The sequence below is a fragment of the Anomalospiza imberbis genome, chromosome 5, assembly GCF_031753505.1.
Source record: "Anomalospiza imberbis isolate Cuckoo-Finch-1a 21T00152 chromosome 5, ASM3175350v1, whole genome shotgun sequence".
In the NCBI taxonomy this organism is placed as follows: domain Eukaryota; kingdom Metazoa; phylum Chordata; class Aves; order Passeriformes; family Viduidae; genus Anomalospiza; species Anomalospiza imberbis.
Genome location: NC_089685.1, coordinates 49,012,591 through 49,031,488, shown reverse-complemented (window position 1 = coordinate 49,031,488; position 18,898 = coordinate 49,012,591). Strand labels below are relative to the sequence as shown.

Genomic DNA, 18,898 nt, shown 5'->3' with positions numbered 1-18,898 from the left:
GTCCCCTCCTGTCAGGGAGTTGTGCAGAGCCAGAAGGTCCCCCCCAGCTCCCTCAGGTGCTCCTCACAGAACTGGCTCTCCAGACCCTTCCTTGTTATTAATCTCAGGTTTTACTGAATACAATTTCTCAGCAGCCAAAAACATAGTTTTTCTGGAGGGTTTGTGTGTAGCTTCCAATGGAGACTTTTCTGGGGCGAAGATCACTGTTGTTTATTCCAGCAAAACGCCCACAGAAAGAGAGGTGATCTTTCTGGGGAAGGACATGCATCGGCATGGGAGATTCTGTGGAATTCTAAGAAAATTTGAATTGCAGTGGGAAAAAGTCTGACTTTGGGAAAAAATACTGACTGTTGCTGTCAGGAAGCAGCCCCGAGAGCCCGGGAGGAGTTTGTGGAGTGTCGCAGTGCCATCCTGTGGGCCAGGGAGGTATGAGACAAGGGACACCTGCACGGGTGCCCGGTGGGTGCTCCCTCACTCCCCATCAGCGGGATACGGGAGAGAATGGGAAGGGTAAAACCTGGAAAACCCCTGGGTTGGGATAACGGCAGTTTTATAGGGAAAAGAAGAGCAGTGCACACGAGCAAAGCAAAACAAAGAATTAATTCCCTGCTTGCCATGGGCAGGCTGGTGCTCAGCCATCCCCAGGAGAGCAGGGCCCCATCACACCTAAAAGTGACATGGGAAGACAAACACCATCACCCTGAACATCCATCCCTTTTCATCTTCTTCCCCCCACGTTATACACTGATGATGATGATGCTGTAAGGTCTGGAATGTCACTTGGGGTCACCTGTCCAGCTGTGTCTCCTGCCACACACCCCCAGCCCCCTTGCCAGCGTGGCAGTAGGAAAACCAGTTGTGTCTGTGTCAGCACAACCAAAACCATCCCTTTATTATCAACCCCGTGTTCAGCACAAACCCAAAAGGAAGGAAATTAACTATACCCCAGCCAAAACCAGCCCAGCCATGAAGGTTCCGCTCCCATGAGCAGCACTGTCTGCCCCAGCATTTATTAATCCATTTCTTTTATGTACAGAAACTCAAGATTCTCTTTGGTTTTTATCACGAGTGTTAGCTTTGAAGGAGCTGCTTTGGTGGCGGCTGAGGACAAGCACTTAGGCTTGGGTCAGATTTAGGGAATGGATGTGGAACTTGCCACAGGGTGCATTTTCTGGAACAAGTCAGTGTAGTCTTTGCACAATGTCATTAAACCCAACAATGTCCTTTTAATGTCAGAATTAAACACAATATGTGCTGAAAAGTCAGGATTCCTCAAGGGAGTCCCAGATGGCTCCCAGGGAGAGAAGTGTGAGCTGCATATGGGGGGTTAAACTGGGGGTTTAATTTGAGGAAGGATGGTGAAGTGTTGGGAATTTCCTTGATGCTCAGTCAAGCTAAAACAAGCAATCTCACATGAGGCCGTGCTGGATCTTTCCACTTTGTTCTGCCAGCTGATTTGATGAGTTCTTTGCAACAGAGAAACACTGGAAGGACTTCGTCCTCTCGTTAGGAACAGAGCTGCTCACTTCACAATCTTTCTGCTCTTTTCTGCTTTTCTGCTTTAAGATGGGCGCTATAAATACATTGGATCTGGTCTGTTTAATCACCTCTCCCTTATTTCTGTACAGTGGGATAGCCTGGCTGCCACAGGGGTCTGTCCTAATGAAAGCGAGTAAAATTTGCTTCAGTGGAGTTACATCCACTTGAAGTAACTTTTCCCACATTTTTGCCATACTCAGTGACATTCAAAGCCTGAAATTATTCTCAGTTAACTCACTAGAAGTTGCTTCTGTCTGTAGATCTTCTTACTTGCATGTACAGCCTGAATGGGATTGCATCTCTCACCACTGAGGTGGATTCCAAGACCTTGCATGGAAGCAGGAGGCAGAAGTTTGGTTTTAAACATGAGTGTTAGTCCATGTTTTCAATTTATAAATGTAGAAGGTGTCTGAAATGGGGTTGAAAAGTTGCCCAGGTGAGTAGATCCCATTCCAGAGCATAGTCTAATTGTTCACATCTCTGGTCTCAGAAAACTTCACTGAGGAGTGTTGAGCTATTTATTATTAATTGAGGCATCAATATCAGGCTCTCAAAATTAAGGACAATAAAGGATAGAGAAGTGGGTGCCCAAAATTAACCCCCTGCAATCCTCTACACATAAATGAGGCCCACCTTGTAAAAAACAACAGCAGTGTAGCATGTTTTGTTTGTGTACAAGACCTTCATTCTGCTTTCTGGAACTCAGCCCCTTTAGACTTCAAGCTGAGCTTCCAATGTCATTCACCACGTAGGAAGTTCTTGGTTTAGTTTTGTACTTTAAATAGTATTTAAAAGTAACTAAGCAATAACTGGGTAATGAGTAAGTCATAGGCAAGGAGTACTTTGGTATTTTGTTTCTCTTATGCTTCACATTTGCCTTCATACCCATTCCTTTTAGGTGCTTTATTACTTTTGTAATTATAGAGTTATAGAGATAGAAAAATCTTCTCTGGTCCACCTGCCACTCTTCTGGCCCAGTGCAAACCTTTCCTGTTGCTTTCCCTGTGTGAGTGAAAGTATTCATTATTTTGATGGTGCTTTCCAGCACTGTCATAAATTTGGATATAGGATGATTTCATGCCAGTCTCTGCTGTGCTGTGCTGGCTAAACCCTGGCTTAGTGGACAGATTTAGAATGTGAGGTTTGCTGGCCACAACTGGTTGGGTTTTTCCCAATATTTGCAGTATTGAATGATTGTTTGTTCTGCTGTAACTGAATAAAACAGCTCAGTTATACTTTCTAAGCTGTTTGCAGAGATCTACTTAAGGCTGCAGTGTTTGATTCCTGCAGCTGTTTTGTTTCTAGAACACCCAATGAAAAGTTGGCCAGAAAATTTAGACTTTGGGTTTTCAATTTACAGGTAATTCAAGAAAAATTTCCATGCTAAACTCAAAAACCTGTTTATAAAATTCATTACCTTTTTATTTACTGGGACCACAGTTCTTTTGCACAAGCCTTGCTTTGAACAGGGAGGTAACATTACACACCTTAAACATGCAGCACTTCCAGTTCAAGAGGAGTCAGGTTTCCTGCCAGAGAGTTTTCCTAAATGAATTTACAAACTATAAAGGAGCAGCAATCATCTCCCTGCAGGTCAGAAACAAGCTGTAAGAGAGTATATTTTACAATTTCTAAGCATTTTTTTTTTCATTTTTTAATATAAACAATGGATAAAAGGAGATCCTAGACATCAAATATTGACTATTTAGAGCCTCATCCTCTCCTCTTTCCCAGTGGAACATCTCTACTGCCTTTGGGGAAGATCCATGTTATACACATAAGTGTAAAACTAGAACAAGAATCAGACCAAACCACCACTGTGATTGCTCACACTGCTGGGAAATCCAGGCATTTGTCAGAGGTTCAATTCATCATGCTGCTGCAGACATATCTTTCTGCCTCTGGATTGTCTGATGGGGTCTCTGCTTTACCAAACTCCAAACAATCACTGGGATTCAATTCTTGCTGCTCTGAATCTCTTGAAAACTGTGAGCTGGCCTCAGCATCTCAATTTTTCCATCCTCTAATCCCTGGAGTGAAAACTCTCTTCTCCAACATATAAATCCACAGGAAAAAAAGATTGACATGAAAGAAAACTCACTGAGGGAATTTTGTTTTGAAGATCAGCACATATTTAGCCTGGAAAGCAGAGATTGCTCACAGTAGTGGTGAACTCAAAGCAAGCAAGTTGTGCATTTTGATGGTAGACCTGGCTTTTCTTTGCCTTAGAAAACTTTCTGAAGAGCAGATGCAAATGTGTTGGTGTATATTTATATTTCTGTACGGACGCATATTTATATATTTTTTGTGCTGCTGACATTTCTCCTTTCGGAACCTAGGCAGAACTCTTGACAAATCTTGTTCACTTTGTAGGCTTCTCCCATCTCTGATGTTTCTTCCACTTCTTTCACCTCCTTTGGGTTTTGGCAGTGTGACAAACAACCTTCTGGCCCAGAGCTTTCTCACTGCCACACTTTTTACAGCCTGTTCTTTTTCTTTTTCTGGCTACTTGAGTCACTGCCAAGCAGTAGCAAGAGCTGTGGGAGCTCAGGACTGGAAAGTGCATGGTTTTCATCGTGGAATAAGCTGTTTTCAAACCTCTGCACTGAGTGGGAAAGAGAATTGTGGTGGAAAATGCTGTGTAAAAACATATACTGTGCAGACTCCTTGCAGTGCAAGGCTTGAGCTGCTCAGCCTTTTGTCAGGCACAAGCTGAACTTCTTTAAACTCATTACTAGCCCTGCTCACAGAATTAAGTCTGGACCTCAGAGTTGTGTTTAGCACTCAGGAGTCCTGAAACGGTGAGTTTAAGATCATATCCTATCCATGTAGCTGTCGTGGGTTAACCCTGGCTGGGTGCCAGGTGCCTCCTAAAGTCACTCTGTCACTCTCCATCCTCAGCTCCACAGGAGAGAGAAAATATCATCACAGATTTCTCACACTCTTCCTCTGGTCCAGTGGGGGATTCTTCTCATGGAAGTCAGTCCTCCAGGAACTTCTCCAGTGTGAGCATTTCCCATGGGCTGCAGCTCTTCATGATCTGCTCCAGTGTGGATCCCTTCCATAGGGTGCAGTCCTTCATTTATTCCAGTCATTTTTTTCTTTCTCCTTCTTTTGTTGTGGAAGACTGCTGATACTTTTAACAACTTATTAATAGCCCTTTAGGTTTTATGAGTCACCAGCACAGATGCAGCTGGAATGGACTGCACAAAAGTGTGACAATGGAGAAGTCCCTAAAGGAAGAAAATTTCTTGCAGACCCAACTTTTTTTGTTCTGCTGTCTCATAAATTGTTTCAGATCTAATTAAAAAAAAAATAATTTCCCTTATTTGCTTTGATAGACTTTCCTGCCCCTGGTACAGAGGGAGGGGCTATAAGCCAAATTGTCATTACAGATCTATCTTAAAAGGACTTAAAATTAGATGCCATGAAAATGGCTCTGGGAATCCCCAAAGTCCCAGTTACAGTAAGAATCAGACTTTGTGCCTCTGTCCTTGAAGAGCACAGCACTGCAATGCATCCTAACACATTTTGCAACCTTCTAATAAATATATTTCATCTCATGCAATAAGACAGGTGTGTAATTCCCAGGAGCTGCAAGGAAAAATTGGCCCTAAAGCTGATCCCAGTAGGCATCAAGGTGAGCAAAGAAATGTAGCCCTTTCTATTTTAGCCAGCTGCAGTTGAAAACAGATTTCAAATTTAGCCCCTCCAAACATTCTCATGAAGAAATGAACCCTTAGGTTGTTGTGGCTTTACTGTGATCCATGTAAAATAATACCTTTTTCTTGTGCATTTTTTTTAACACAACACCTTTTTTATTTTTTCCTTGCTAGGCTGGATTCTGTATGCTGCAAGGCTGTCATGTCAGGATGCTGGAAAAGAGGTTGTTGCATCTTCTTCCTGTAAAGCTGGTCGAGTTTCTCTCTGTGCAGGGGATACAACCTTTATGGTCAGGAAACTGTTTTCATTGCTCTGTGGTTTTCTTGCTGCTGCTGCTTTTAAAGGGGTCAACACTCCTGGAAACTGAAACAAAGTGTGAGCAGGGACTGCAGGAAGGAAGCAGAGAGAATCCCCTACAAGATTCCAATGCATCTTATTTATGGGAAAACTAAATAAAGCAGGATTCAACTGCCAGTGGCTGAATAACAGCAATTTATGAGCTGTTCCTCAAAAGCCCCAGACAAGCACCGAGTCCTGTGGGAAGCTGGAGATTGACACAGGACACCTCCAGAAGAGTCTGCTGTTGAAACTTCCTTTCAGCCTTTTTTTCAAGTGGAGCATCTAGACCTGGCAAATGCATAAGGTCAGCCCATAGAAGAGCAAAGAGCTCTCTAAGATAACCAAACGAGTGGCAGAAGTCTGTCCATTTGTCTGCCTGTCTCTTTGGCCTTGGATTACTGTGCTTTTCAAAGCTATGCTTTCATAACTTGGATAAAAAGGTAAATGTTTCATATAGCTCTACAAGGAGTAATCACCCTGTTCATGCAAAAAATCTGCTGCCTGAGGGAATGGGCCCAAACCAGAGGTGTTTCTCATTTACCTACAAAGCGTCTGGCTTTAGCATCTGTAGTCAGTTTTTGTGAACATGTGAGTCCATTGCCTGCTGTAACAGACTTAGTGACTTACTTTCAGTGGTTGTAGAGAGTTCCACTGAAATAGCACTGTTTGTAGTCCATTGTGTGACTTAAGAGACACAATAGCCAGACAATTCTGCAATTGTAATATAACTGTACGCCGCATTCCCAGAAAATGCTCTGAAGTCTTCTCCCGTTGCACCATGGTGATAAAAACCTCTGCTGCTTTTCAAGCTCCACGAGTCCATGCTGTGCCGTGCTGAAAGTGATAGAAAACCCAATTAGCTCTGAAAAGTGAAGGGCAGAGAGGGGTGCAAAGGTCAGCTGTGCAGCCAAATTTCCGTGACCATGTGTGGATCCAGCTTGTGTGTGTTGCCAGCGCTCTGCACAGGGGAGTGGGAGAGGGGGGTAGGAAGAAAGGGAAGGCCTGAAGGGAAGAGTGGAGTGAAATGTGACAGCTGGGATTTCCAGTAGGTAGTTTGATGGATGCTGGGCATCCATCTTCCCTAGAACTCTTTATCAGTAACACCCTCTATATCTCCCTGAGTGACTTTTAGCCTGTCTGGCACTTTTCAGCATCAGTGCGTGAGGGAAAAGAGGTGGAAGGTAGTTCTCTCTGATTTGGCAGCTCTGGGACTTCAATACATCTTTGTGCTGCTGGCTGAGGGTCTGGATTTCTGGGGAGCTTCCTGACTACCTGTGGCTCCCACCGGCTTGTAGGACTGGGCTTAGAGAAACCCTGAGCTGCCAGATGGAGGCTGCTCCTGGTGCAGCTCTTCTGAATAGTCCTGGGTGTGGATGTGAGCCTGCAGTCCTTGGGAGGCAAAATGCACTCCACAATCCCAAGGGACTTGCTCTATCTATCAGTGCAGGCCAGCTGTGGGAATCCTCCAAGTCCTTTTATCCTGATCTGTGTCTCAAGGCCATGCGGCTGACCATGAGTGACCAGAGCTGCTATGGACCCTTCTTGCAAGGGCAATTGTCTTCAGAGTCAGCGTAGGTGCAGGCTACCTTTGGAAAAGTGTGAATATCCTGGGGAAATCCATGGGGCAGAAACCTTGGGCCATACTGTGTGCTGACACCATCAGCAGGCATGATATTGACAGAAGTGCTTTGCTTTTGGTGTGAAACCTTGCACTGATGCATCATTCCAAGGAAAACAGCTGGAATTTGCAGGCCAGGTCGTGTGGTGAGATAAGTAATTCCAGCTCCCTTATTGGACCTGATTTATACAGGTCAGGCCGAATATTTCTGAGAAATTTTTGATGGTGGGAGCTTTTTTGTTTGTTTGTTTCACTGAAAACTTGAAGCCTTTCAAATAAAGAACAAATGAGGTATAGGGAATTTTTAGCTGGAGATGTGCTTCAGGATATTTGCTGCATTCAGGCTTTGAGAACACAAATTCTCTGCTGACAATCCCACACACAGTGGGAAATGAGGTTATTGGGCTTGGAAGTGCTCCAGGGAGATGGGACTCAAGTGAGCTTTGAACAGCAATCATTGTCATTAGTGGTGGTACCATAATATGTGCTTGACTCAAATATAGCATTGCACAGGCAAGAACCTGGTGAAACCTTGTAACTCGATATTTGTGGTTGTTCCTGCTGGTGTGATCCACTGTTGAATAGGCTAGACATGAATAAAATCAGTATTTTTTAAAGTGTTGTGTGGGGGTTTTTATGTCAAAAAGGCTGGTTACCCTCTTGCACTTTACTGTGTTCATATGAAATGTTTGATGTGGAGTTAATACGGGTCTGCAGCTTTTTTAGGACAGTCCACGTCCCTTTGCAGAATTTCCCCTTCTTCAGAGGTGGGTGCTGCAGTGCTGCACTGAACTCCTGCCACAGGGAAAGATGTGAAGATAATTTGGCATGTTGCCCTGCTGGTCCTGCAGGGGTGGTCCCTCTGTGCTGTGACAGCTCTGCCTGCCATCAGGTTGGAGTGATCTCCTGGCAGGAGATCAGTGTGGTGCTGGTGAGGGATGTGTCTGACTCCATTCCAGCCCTTGCTCAAAGAAAGGTGTTGCTGAAGGTGCTTTTGCATCTCCCACATTCTGTGTCTGGTTGGATACCGAGACTAAAGAGTGCTAATGTGGGCACTCCCCAGAGTGTTACCACCTTCCACGAGACCTGTCCTGCTCCATCGTGGGCACTGCATTGGCAATCTCCAAATTACTCCTCACTCAGCTTTTGCTTGCTTCTGGACTCAGGAGCCACAAAGGTAAGCCCATGTATGTGGCATTTATCCATGTGTCTGCCTCACAGTCATGCTGGAAGAGGGCAAAGAGACAACAGTCAAGGAAAAAGCCTTGTTCTCCCAGTGGATGCAGGAGTCTGTGTCTTGCTGAAGGGCAATGGTTCCCACACAGATTTGTTTTCTTTTTTCTTCTCCCCCACCACTGTGGCAGCATTGTTACTGGTGAGTACATGTGCTTGTCTGCTCCCTGTCCCTCACCCAAAACTCTCACTGCCTCTAATCCTTGAGCCCTGGACATATTTGCATATTTGAGTTAATGCACATATTTTGTTTGTTTTGCAAAGTCTTTTGTTCTCTCAGCTGCCACATTTCAAACCACACTTGCTTGCTTTACTTCATCTCTTTCCCTTCTTCATCCAGCCCAGATGATTCTTCACTCCCCTCTGGAGGGAAGTTGCTGTCCCAAACCCCACTGCACTAAAATGAGTGGCATAAATACCACCAAGGAGCTGGGTTTTGGTTCCCATCATTACAGACCCCACCACTGTCAGCCTGCACCAGCAGTGCTCCAAACCTGCAGCAATGTGTGTAGAATTGAGATTGCTCACAACTACAGGTGGATGTATAATGTCCAGGCAATATCACATAAATCATCTTTTCACCCCAAAAAATTAATCAGATTTGGGTTTCAATGATGCAAATCCCTTTATCTCCCTATCACCACCACCTCTCCCCCTTTTGTATTTATTAAGTAAAACTCAAAATGCTTCTATTATTTTTTTTCCTATGAAAATGTCTTTTTTATCTAGCAGGTAGCAAAGATCTGAAGGGAGGAGTGGTCATCTCACCTGCCTTGGGCTGCTGCAGGTGGTCACTCATCAGAACTGTAAATGGGTGATGGAGATAAAGGTAATTCTGGTCAGGCTGCAAGCACAGTCCTGACCTCCACTCTTGTAAATACTCATTTCATGGCTTCCTTCTGAAATCTGGGATTTAGGGAGCCCCAGCAAAAGGTGAGGCTGCTCCAGGGCTGTGTCTGTGAGCCCCAGGAATCTGTCCTCCTACATTTTTTCAGTCCCTTGCATGGTGTTAAATTTTGTGGCACCCTCTTCAGTCTGACTTACTGCAGATAAGATAAAGAGGGTTTTTTAAACCAATCAGGCTTAGGGTAAATTTGGGAGAAGGTTTTTAGAGGGTGAATTATGAAGGCATAAGCTGTGCAAGGCTGACCAGTTGAGCTGCATCTGCCATAAGGGCCCACAGAGTATTAAACTGCATTCATGGCAATACAGGTATAAAGGAAATGTCAGGAAGAAGGAGAAGCAGGGAGGAGTATAAATGTATTAATTTTGAGTACAGCATTTGTATTTGCTGTCGTAATTGGTCTGTTAAAATGATTTTCCTAGAAGTGAATTAGCAATCCCAGTAGAGAATACAATTTGGAGAGTCATTAGATTAGACGAAATGAAATCAAAGACAGAGTAGCATCTCTTCTATTGAATAACTGTGGCAGAAACTGTGTTGCAGACAGATTGACTGCTGACAGATCATCAGAACTGAGTGATATTCACTCAAGACTTTCAAAGGAAATTGTGGAATTACTTGCAGCACTTCATTCACTTCATCCTCCATTGTTGCCTGAAGTCTGCAGAGTAACAAAGGTGGTGACTTTCTTTAAAACAGCTTCCATAGGTGTATCTAAGGTACTGCAGTCTGGTAAATTTAGCTTCTGTAAGAGGAGAATTAATTGTATAACAAGGAACTGAATCAATGAATGCATGATAAATACAAAAAATGTCCTTCATAAAAATCACCATAATTTCTGTTATGAAAGGTTTTGCTTTTGGACACTGATTTCTTTGGAGAGATAAACAAGCACAGTGGTAATGGTGAGTCTTCCTGGTTAGGTCAGAAGGTTTTAGAGGGAAATGTCCCCTCATGTGATCAAAAGACAAGATCCTGACATGGTTAAAAATGGGAAACAGTGAGCTTGTAGGTTTAGGTGGTCTGCTTGTGGTCATTCTTCAGACTTAAATATTCATGCAGAAGTTTGGCAGAAACAGGAAACTTATGTCTAGACCAAAATCAGTTCAGCTTCTACACTAAATGGTATTAACTGGTGTTATATAGCTTTGACCCTTTAAAGAGATCTAGATCTGACTTTTCCCAAGCTCTGATGGAGTAAAATAACTGTTTCCCAGTCTTTTATTTGCAGATACTCTAAATATTGTTACTGGGGATGAGAATAGCAGTGCAGTAAATACCAGCTTGTGACAACCAGTTATTTTTTCTTGTGACCTTTATGGACTCCTTAAAACTTGTCCACAGACCCTTAAAGAGTTTTGAACCATAGCTTGATGGACATTGGCTGCACTGTGTAGAGTTCATCCCTAATTTTCAAATTCATTGCAGGCAGCAGACATCCACTCCTGGAAAAGGAGCAAGTAGTCACAATAGTGAGAGTCTGAAGCTCATGAATAAGGAAGAGGTGAAGCTCTCACCAGAGAAATGTGACAACCCTGTGTCTATTTCTCTTTGTGACCTGGTCAAATCTGTGCAAAGTGTTCAGGTTCTTGATGACACCATCAGGTCTGCACAACACTCTCTCTTTCCAAAGGGGGAAATTATATTCCATACCCCAGGCCAATCCAAGCCAGCGTGGCTGCTGTGTTTTGCTTTGAGTGGAGCAGACAAACTGCCTGGGTATCGATTTTGTGCACATTAACAGCTCCCCATAGCCCAGGCCATTTGCTAAGTAGCAATTTGCATACTCATAGGGGAATCATTTCCTTGTTTATTGCTAGAAAAATTTACCCTCTCCAGTAGGTTTTGATACTGTGTTTCAGGAAGTCACTTCCTATCCTAAACTTGTTATGTAGGGATGTGTAGCTGTAGCTCCTTCCAAATCAACCAGGTGCTGTTTGCCTCCTGCAGTTGCTCACTTTGTGACTTCTGTTTGCTCTGCACACCCAATACAGTCCTGCCATTCCTTTATATCTCCACACAGGAATCAAACCTCCCAGGGCTTTTCATCCACCCACACTCCTGACCAAGCTGCAGTTCCAGACTGGAGGCAGCCCCAGGTGTCAGAGGTACAAACACACTAAAGGGTTGAGTCTCACTGATACTTTTGTCCTGTGCATCCCCAGAAGTGGGGATGGCCATTCCAGCATCTGCTGATCTGCCCCTCCTCTGAGTATCCCTGACGCCAGAGGCCTGGAGAAGTTTGCAAGGATAGCTTGCCTTACATCTGCTGCACAGTGTTGTTGGGACATTAGAGGACACATGAGACTTCCTGGGAAAGTGGCTGCAGTGAGTTGAGCAGCACAGGTGGAGGTGGAACCCTCCCCAGAGGCTGTGCAGGCAGTGCCCTTCATCCATATCACTGATTTCATCTGTACTTGCAGAAAAGATTGGCACCGTTCTCAGGCATGCCAGGGATTTCTGAAGATGTTTTTAGGAAAACTGACATTCCAAATTCCCCTCTTCTGCAGTGTCCAAATTTCGGGGTCTGGTCTTTGCTGTGAAATGAGCTGAGACAGCCCCAAATCCCTTTTTCCATCCATCCCCCTCTGGGTACCTTGCAGGGAGCAAGTTCCCCCCCTCATCACCTATTGTGTAGTGCTTCCTTTTTCTCTTATGAATAGCCTTTACATTGCATTATATCCCTTGAGCTTTCTCCCTCCTAACTGGCCCCTGCCTGTTCCCAGCTCTGACCCACCCATGGCACGCCTGTACTCCGTTCTCTCCTCCCTGGCTGGGCTGGGATGAGCACAGCGCTCCAGCAGAGGGCGCGGGATCCATTCAGGAATAAGCTGTTCCAATGCCTGATTATCTTTTTTTTTTTTTCTTTCTGTTTCAGGTGTGTGAATACTTGCCCCTACACACTCTGCCTCTAGGACAGTCTCTAGATTTTTCTCTCTTCCTTTGCTGATGGAAGTGTGGGGTGTTTGCCTGCCGAGGTTATTCCATTAGGGTACCTTAGAATCATAGAATCATTGAATAACAGAATCATTCAGGTTGGAAAACACCTTTAGGATCGAGTCCAACCTGTGACCAAACAGCATCTTGTCACCCAGCCCAGAGCACTGAGTGCCATGTCCAGTCATTTCTTGAACTGGACGGGGATGGGGACTCCCTGCCCTCCCTGGGCAGCCCCTTCCAATGCCTGAGCCCCCTTTCCATGAAGAAATTCCTCCTGATGTCCAACCTGACCCTCCCCTGGCACAACTTGAGGCCATTCCTCTTGTCCTGTCCCTGTTCCCTGGGAGCAGAGTCCGATCCCCCCCAGCTGTCCCCTCCTGTCAGGAGTTGTGCAGAGCCAGAAGGTCCCCCCTGAGCCTCCTTTTCTCCAGGCTGAGCCCCCCCAGCTCCCTCAGCCCTTCCTGGTGCTCCAGCCCCTTCCCCAGCTCCGTTCCCTTCTCTGGACACGCTCCAGCCCCTCCATGTCTTTCTTGTCCTGAGGTTCCCAGCAGTGCCCCAGGATCTGAGGTGTGGCCCCAGCAGTGCCAGCACAGGGGACAGTCACTGCCCTGGCCCTGCTGCCACCCCATGGCTGGCACAGCCCAGGTGCCATTGGCCTCCTGCCCCCCTGGGCACAGCTGGCTCCTGTCCAGCCGCTGTCCCCAGCACCCCCAGGGCCTTTCCCAGCTTCCCAGCCCCTCTGCCCAGCCTGGAGCTGCAGGGGCTTGGTGTGAGCCAAGGCAGGACCAGGCCCTTGGCCGTGTTGAGCCTCAGAGCACTGGCCTGGGCCCATGGATCCAGCCTGTCCAGATCCCTCTGCAGAGCCTTCCTGCCCTCCAGCAGATCCACACTGCCACCCAGCTGGGTGTCATCTGAGAAATGACTGAGGGTGCACTCAATCCCCTTGTCCAGGCTGTCATTTAAAGAGAGCTGGCCCCAACACTGAGCCCTATGAACACCTCTGGATGTACTGGCCATCCCCTGGATGTAATTCCATTCACCACCACTCCCTGGGCCTGGCCATCCAGCCAGTTTTAACACAGTGAAGAGTGGATTTTAACTTGTGGATACTAACTTGCACGTTTAGAGGACAGAGAAGGTGCAAGGCTGACAGTGGGAGAAGTGCTAGCTGCCTTACAGAGCTGCTCTGCCAGTATGTTGAGATTCCACTGCTCCCTTTTCGAAGTACAGTACATGATCATAGCAATCTTTTCTGGCTTTAAAATTGATGGCAGAGACCCAGATAATGAGTCTCATAAAAAACCTGTGAAATCTCCTGTTGAATTCAATAGCAGAGGTGCTGTTCCAATTTAAAGGTTACAGGATGACGCAAAAAAAGAGCTAAAGAAAAGTTCTCCTTTTCCAGTCAGCCTCTGGAACCTGGGTTATTACAGAACTGACTTTGCCAACACTAGAGCAGATGCTTTTGGATGATTGAAAGCTCCCTGTGGACAAGGAAATGCAGGAATGTTCCCCATGTGTGAAGTGCACAGAACTGCAGAGGGCCAAGAGCTGTTCCACCATGACTTGTCACCAAGCTTGTCATGGCAGAGCAGTGCCACTTTAGGTTTCTCTGAAAGGAAACTAAAAATCTGGTGGGGGTTTTTTTGTTTTTTTTTTTTTTTTTTTTTTTTTTTGGGTTTTTTTTTTTTTCCAAACTGGAAGTATTCTATCACGTGGCATCATAGAATTTTAAAATTACTTGGTGGTATGTATTAAAATAAAATAAAATAAAATAATGACAGTACTGTTATACTGTCAACTCTTTTTCATTATTAGATATGATGCTATCTTATAGACAGGAGCGTATCTTAGAGATTTGGCAGCAGGTGCTCTTCTGCTTCTTTTCACCAAAGTCTTTGCTTATCTTATCAGTGATGACTCCGTGGACCAGGTGTTTAAAAAAGGCTGGATGTGGCACTTGTGCCATGGTTTAGTTGATAAGGTGATGTTAGGTCATAGGTTGGAGATGATCTCCAAGGTCTTTTCCAACTTGGTTGATTCTGTGATTCTCTAAATCTGTGACCAAAGCCCTGCTCTGACATCGGTGCCACAGTGGAGCTGCCTCTTTTCCCCGGGGCAGTGGCAGCAGCAGCAGCAGCCTTTGTTATGGTGTGTGCCAAGTCTTTGGTCCCATGCTCACACAGCTGTTTGAACACAAACATTCTTGTTAAAAGTCTCAAACACGAGCATGGCCGAGGCTTCTATAGAGCAAGAGAGCAGAGAGCCTTTGTGTCTTAACACACCTGGTGTCAAAAGGCTCTTTTTTCCTTTTCTTGTGGCTACCACAGCTGAAGTTATCCCGAATTTGGGATTGTGAGGGATGCTAGGGAGCACAGCAAAGCAGATTCAGGGGAGGGAGGAGATTTGCTGGCATGGGAAGGGTGGGAGATCTTACAGACATCCAAGGTTTAGTGATTGAAATCCCATTTCATGCCACTAGAGGATACTCAAACTGTTGCCAGCTTGTAAGAAACAGCTCCTGAATCTCTACTTTTCTGGAAATCAATTGCTAGGAGAAGGAAATGTCTTTGAGGGGAATAAAAGGAGTAGATGTTTAGGTACATCTGAAATCTTTCTTTTAGGTTTCAGTGGGAGTTCAGTGAATAGAATCACGTGCACAAAAATTGAAGCAGTGAGTGACAGCAAACGGAGCTGATGAGCTGCCTGTATGTCAAAGCTGCAGCTTTCTCTGCATCAGAAAGTGGCTGGTTCCTGGGAGGTAGAATTGATGGAGCAGCCACATCCTGTTGTGAGAGAGGCTGGAAAAGCAGGTGTGGGAGAGAGAAGGACATATAGAGAGGCTTAGAGAAGGTGCTGGTGGGACATGTCTAGATTTTGTTCTGGTTGGGTAGCTGGGATCTGGTGTAAGCCAGAGACGTGGTCTTGATTCCAGTTAACATTGTAGAGTCAGAGGGAGCAAAGCAAACCCTCAGCATTCACTGCAGGACTCATTGCTGAGGTGAATGGCAATGGGGGGCCTTATGTGGGGACCCAGGTGTGCTTTAACTCCTCCAGAAAAATCAAACCATTTCAGACAGGGTAGAGTCCAATGCTGTGATGACCTTCTCAAGGAATTAACAAGAAACCACTACTTCCTGACTCCAAAAATCAGGCCAAGCAGGGCTTAAAGCATTTTCTTACCCTAGCCAAGCTTGGCTGCATCAAACACACCAGCAGTGCTGCTGCTGAGTCTGACAGTGTCACTACAAATCCTTCTGTTGGGGTGGATGCAGGGAAAAAATTCCTCTCTGACCTCTAGTAACATTCCCTGCTCAGCAGGCTCTCAGTTGTACAGGACTGTGATGGGGATGGTTATCCTGTTACAGTCTGGTTTGCATCTTTTGGGGATGGTTAAACTGACAAAGGTGCTTAATCTGGCAATTAGAGCAACACAGAGTTCTTTGCCGCTAATCAAAGAATTTTTACTCCTCTTAAGACCCATGGCAGAGCTCTGTCATGGTAGTCACTCTCCAGCATTCCCATCCAACACATGCAGGACTAATGTCCAGGATACATTCTGGGCCTGTTTTCCTAGTCTGTGTCTTCCCTTTAAAGGCTACAGTAGTGATAATGGGTTACATACCAGGAAAAATGTCTCCAAATAATTGCCTTGAAAGACTGGAGATAACTTTTTTCAAATGGGCTGGTCAGGAATGCTGCAAAAGGATCCCAGGCCAAAAGGCTGTGCTTTGGGATGGAGCTGCTGCAGCCAGGCCAAAGCAGGGGACACCAAGGGGATCAGAGGGATGGAGCAGCTCTGCTGGGAGGAAAGGCTGAGGGAATTGGGATTGTTCAGCCTGGAGAGGAGAAGGCTTTGGGGTGACCTCATTGTGGCCTTGCAGTGCCTGAGGGGAGCCCACAGGAAAGATGGAGAGAGACTCTGGACAAGGGCCTGAAGTGACAGGACAAGGGGGAATGGCTTCACACTGACAGAGAGCAGGGTTAGATTGGATATTGGGAGGAAATTGTTCCCTGTGAGGGTGGTAAGGCCCTGGCACAGGTTTCCAGAGAAGCTGAGCCTGCCCCATCCCTGGAAGTATTCCAGGCCAGGTTGGATGGGGCTCTGAGCAACCTGGGACAGTGGAAGGTGTCCCTGCCCATGGCAGGAGGGTGGAACTGGATGATCTTCAAGATCCCTTCCCACCCAAACCATTCTATGATTCTGTGATTATAAGTTAATGTGACCCTCCTTGCTAACCGAGGTCAGACAGACACTCAGTGTTTCCCGTGGTCCTGGTGACAAGGATTTCCTGACTGTCTGTTTCTCAGTGTTTTTGTACCTGCCCACCTGGATATCATCTGTATGCTGCTGGCATGAGGACCCATTTCTGCTCTTCTCAGTGCTGTATATCAGTGTTGAATAATGCAGCCAGAAGTCTCTAGAGCTTGTGTCCTGCAAGTCATTAAGCTGGATTGACTGGCTCCATGCATGGTAAACAAGCTGTAAAACACTGATTTATTGTCTCGATTGCAGTAAATTCTGCTGTATAAAACCAGAGTATCTCCACTTTGAATGGAGACAGTTTGTTTTAAGGTATTTGAAGACACTTTATTGCTATCTTGGTTAAATTGTGGTCATTTCTCCTCCCTGTCATCTTGATCTCAAAGCAGTATATAACACACCTGAACATATTTTTTTTTCCTAGGCCATTGGGGTGCTTTTTCACCCATAGGAAGTTTCTTCTCCTGTACCTCTGTAATCTTTCAAATTTTCTTCCACAGTTCCTTCTTCTTTCTCACCTGTCTGATCTTCTCCTTTTATCTTATAAACTCTGCCAAATGCTTCCTTGAGTTCTTCCAAATGCAGACACCCCTTTCATTCTGTTGATAGATTGTGGCAGAATGAAAGTTAATATTTTTTTTCCTTTTGTGGTATCCCTCCCTGAATAGAAGTGATAATTTTAAAGCCATTTGTGGATAGGGCTGCTGGGGGAAAAAAATCCTTACTTTTGCTCATTGATGTCTGAAGATTGAGATACCTGTGGTGGCAAAGAAGAAAAGAATGGACAAATGAATTTTCTTACTAATCTTCTTCTGGCTCTTGGGTTTTCACCTGTAGAAAGCCATATCATGATTCTGCAAAACTGCATTTCTAGAGGTTTTCCCATTATTTTCCATTTTTTCCCCCATGTTAAGGATAGAGGTTTCTGGAGAATAATTCAGCTCATACTTCTTATCTCCTGGGTTGTTTTTTTGATGGCATCTCTGTATCCAGCTTGATTTTGAAGATCCATTAGAGAATATTTAACATGGGCTGAAAGGTTAATCTTCTCCCTGGCATGAGAAAGTGCTAGCCCACTGTGCCAGCTGGGAATATCATCCTGGTGTGTGGAAGCTCTATGGAATGGAGCACTCCTTCACAGTCAGCATCTATGAGTGGGCAGGGAAATGGTGCTGGAACCTTGTGGGGAAGATCTGCTCCACACTTGGTAAAGTTTCCTGTTCCTGTGGAGGGTTTGTCCTAGGAGCAAAGAGAGCTGGGGCAGGGTTGAGGTTTACGCAGCCTGTGAGGGAAGACTCTGCCATGGCATTTCTCAGCTGGAGAAACCCAGAGCAGCCTGGATCTGCTGCTGACTGGACCCACCCTGTGAGGAGGGCACTGACAATCAGGAGACTGCATGGCATTTCCGTGACTCTAGAGGTAACTCACTTTCCTTGTGGTTTTGGGGAATAAAAAAAATCAAAACCGGAGTGATCAAAGTTAAAGGAAGGAAACCCTAGATAATAAAACCTGCTTTCTTTTGCATCAGAGAGCACCTGGCAAGGAGGGTCACAGGAACAGGATAATCCCAAAAGGAAAGTGTTGTCACACCTTCAGGATCCACCATTAGGAGATCCTGAGACTCTGAATCACACACACACACAAGGCTCAGCTTCTGCTGAATCCACTCCTTGGTAAATAACACAGAACTGGAGAAAGAAGAGCTGCATTTAGGCAACTGACCAAGGAAACAAAACATCTACACTGAGCAGTTGTTTGTAAGGCAGCTGCCTATAGCACAGGCACAACTTTGACTGAATTTGGTGCCTGCCTCAGGGAGAGAATACCTTGGGGGTTCACAGCTGTCCTCTAAGGTGGCAGAGTGGCATTTCTGGGGTGCCTGACCCGTGTGCCCATGGCTTGCCTTTCCATTGCACTCCTGTCAAAAACTCAGGCTAGCCCCTTCCTCCCCTGCCACTTTTTAAGGGAAATCAAGTTATTCCCAACAGGTGACCATGGCCATTTTAAGTGGCTCCCTGTTTCATTGGTGTCTTCTCCACTAGTGATGCCAGGATTTTAACCCATGGGAACCCACAGTCCTCATGTGTGCCTGTCCCAGTACATCCCACGGACTGCAGCTGTCCAGCCCTTCCCAAACCAGTTGCTGGCTGGTGCCAAGGTAAAGTAGGGCAGCTAACTTGGAGTCCATCTCTGGTTAGCCTCCAGCAAGGTTACTGGCGTGCTTTTGGCCACTGGAGGGCGCTGGATTTATTTCATAAAATATTTCATATTTTCTCATTCTATGAGAAAATGATACTAAAAATTACTAGTGTTGTGTGCCAAAAGGAGGGTCTAAACTCCTGCAGAAACTTCATGCCTTATCCTGATACTTGGGCATGAAAGTTGAAAATGGGATCTC

The 18,898-nt window shown here is 45.5% G+C and overlaps 2 long non-coding RNA genes across 2 annotated transcripts in view; one reads left to right on the top strand and one right to left on the bottom strand.

Annotated features, from left to right (window-relative positions):
- Positions 1–6,434, top strand: part of LOC137474217 (uncharacterized) — an 18,590-nt gene extending 12,156 nt beyond the window's left edge. Inside the window, exon 3 of the long non-coding RNA XR_010999242.1 lies at positions 5,376–6,434. This is a non-coding gene — a long non-coding RNA (uncharacterized lncRNA). The remainder of the gene's footprint in view (positions 1–5,375) is intronic.
- LOC137474233 (uncharacterized) overlaps positions 1–18,898 on the bottom strand; it is a 243,070-nt gene that overhangs the window by 23,841 nt on the left and 200,331 nt on the right. The gene's annotated exons all lie outside the window — the stretch shown is intronic.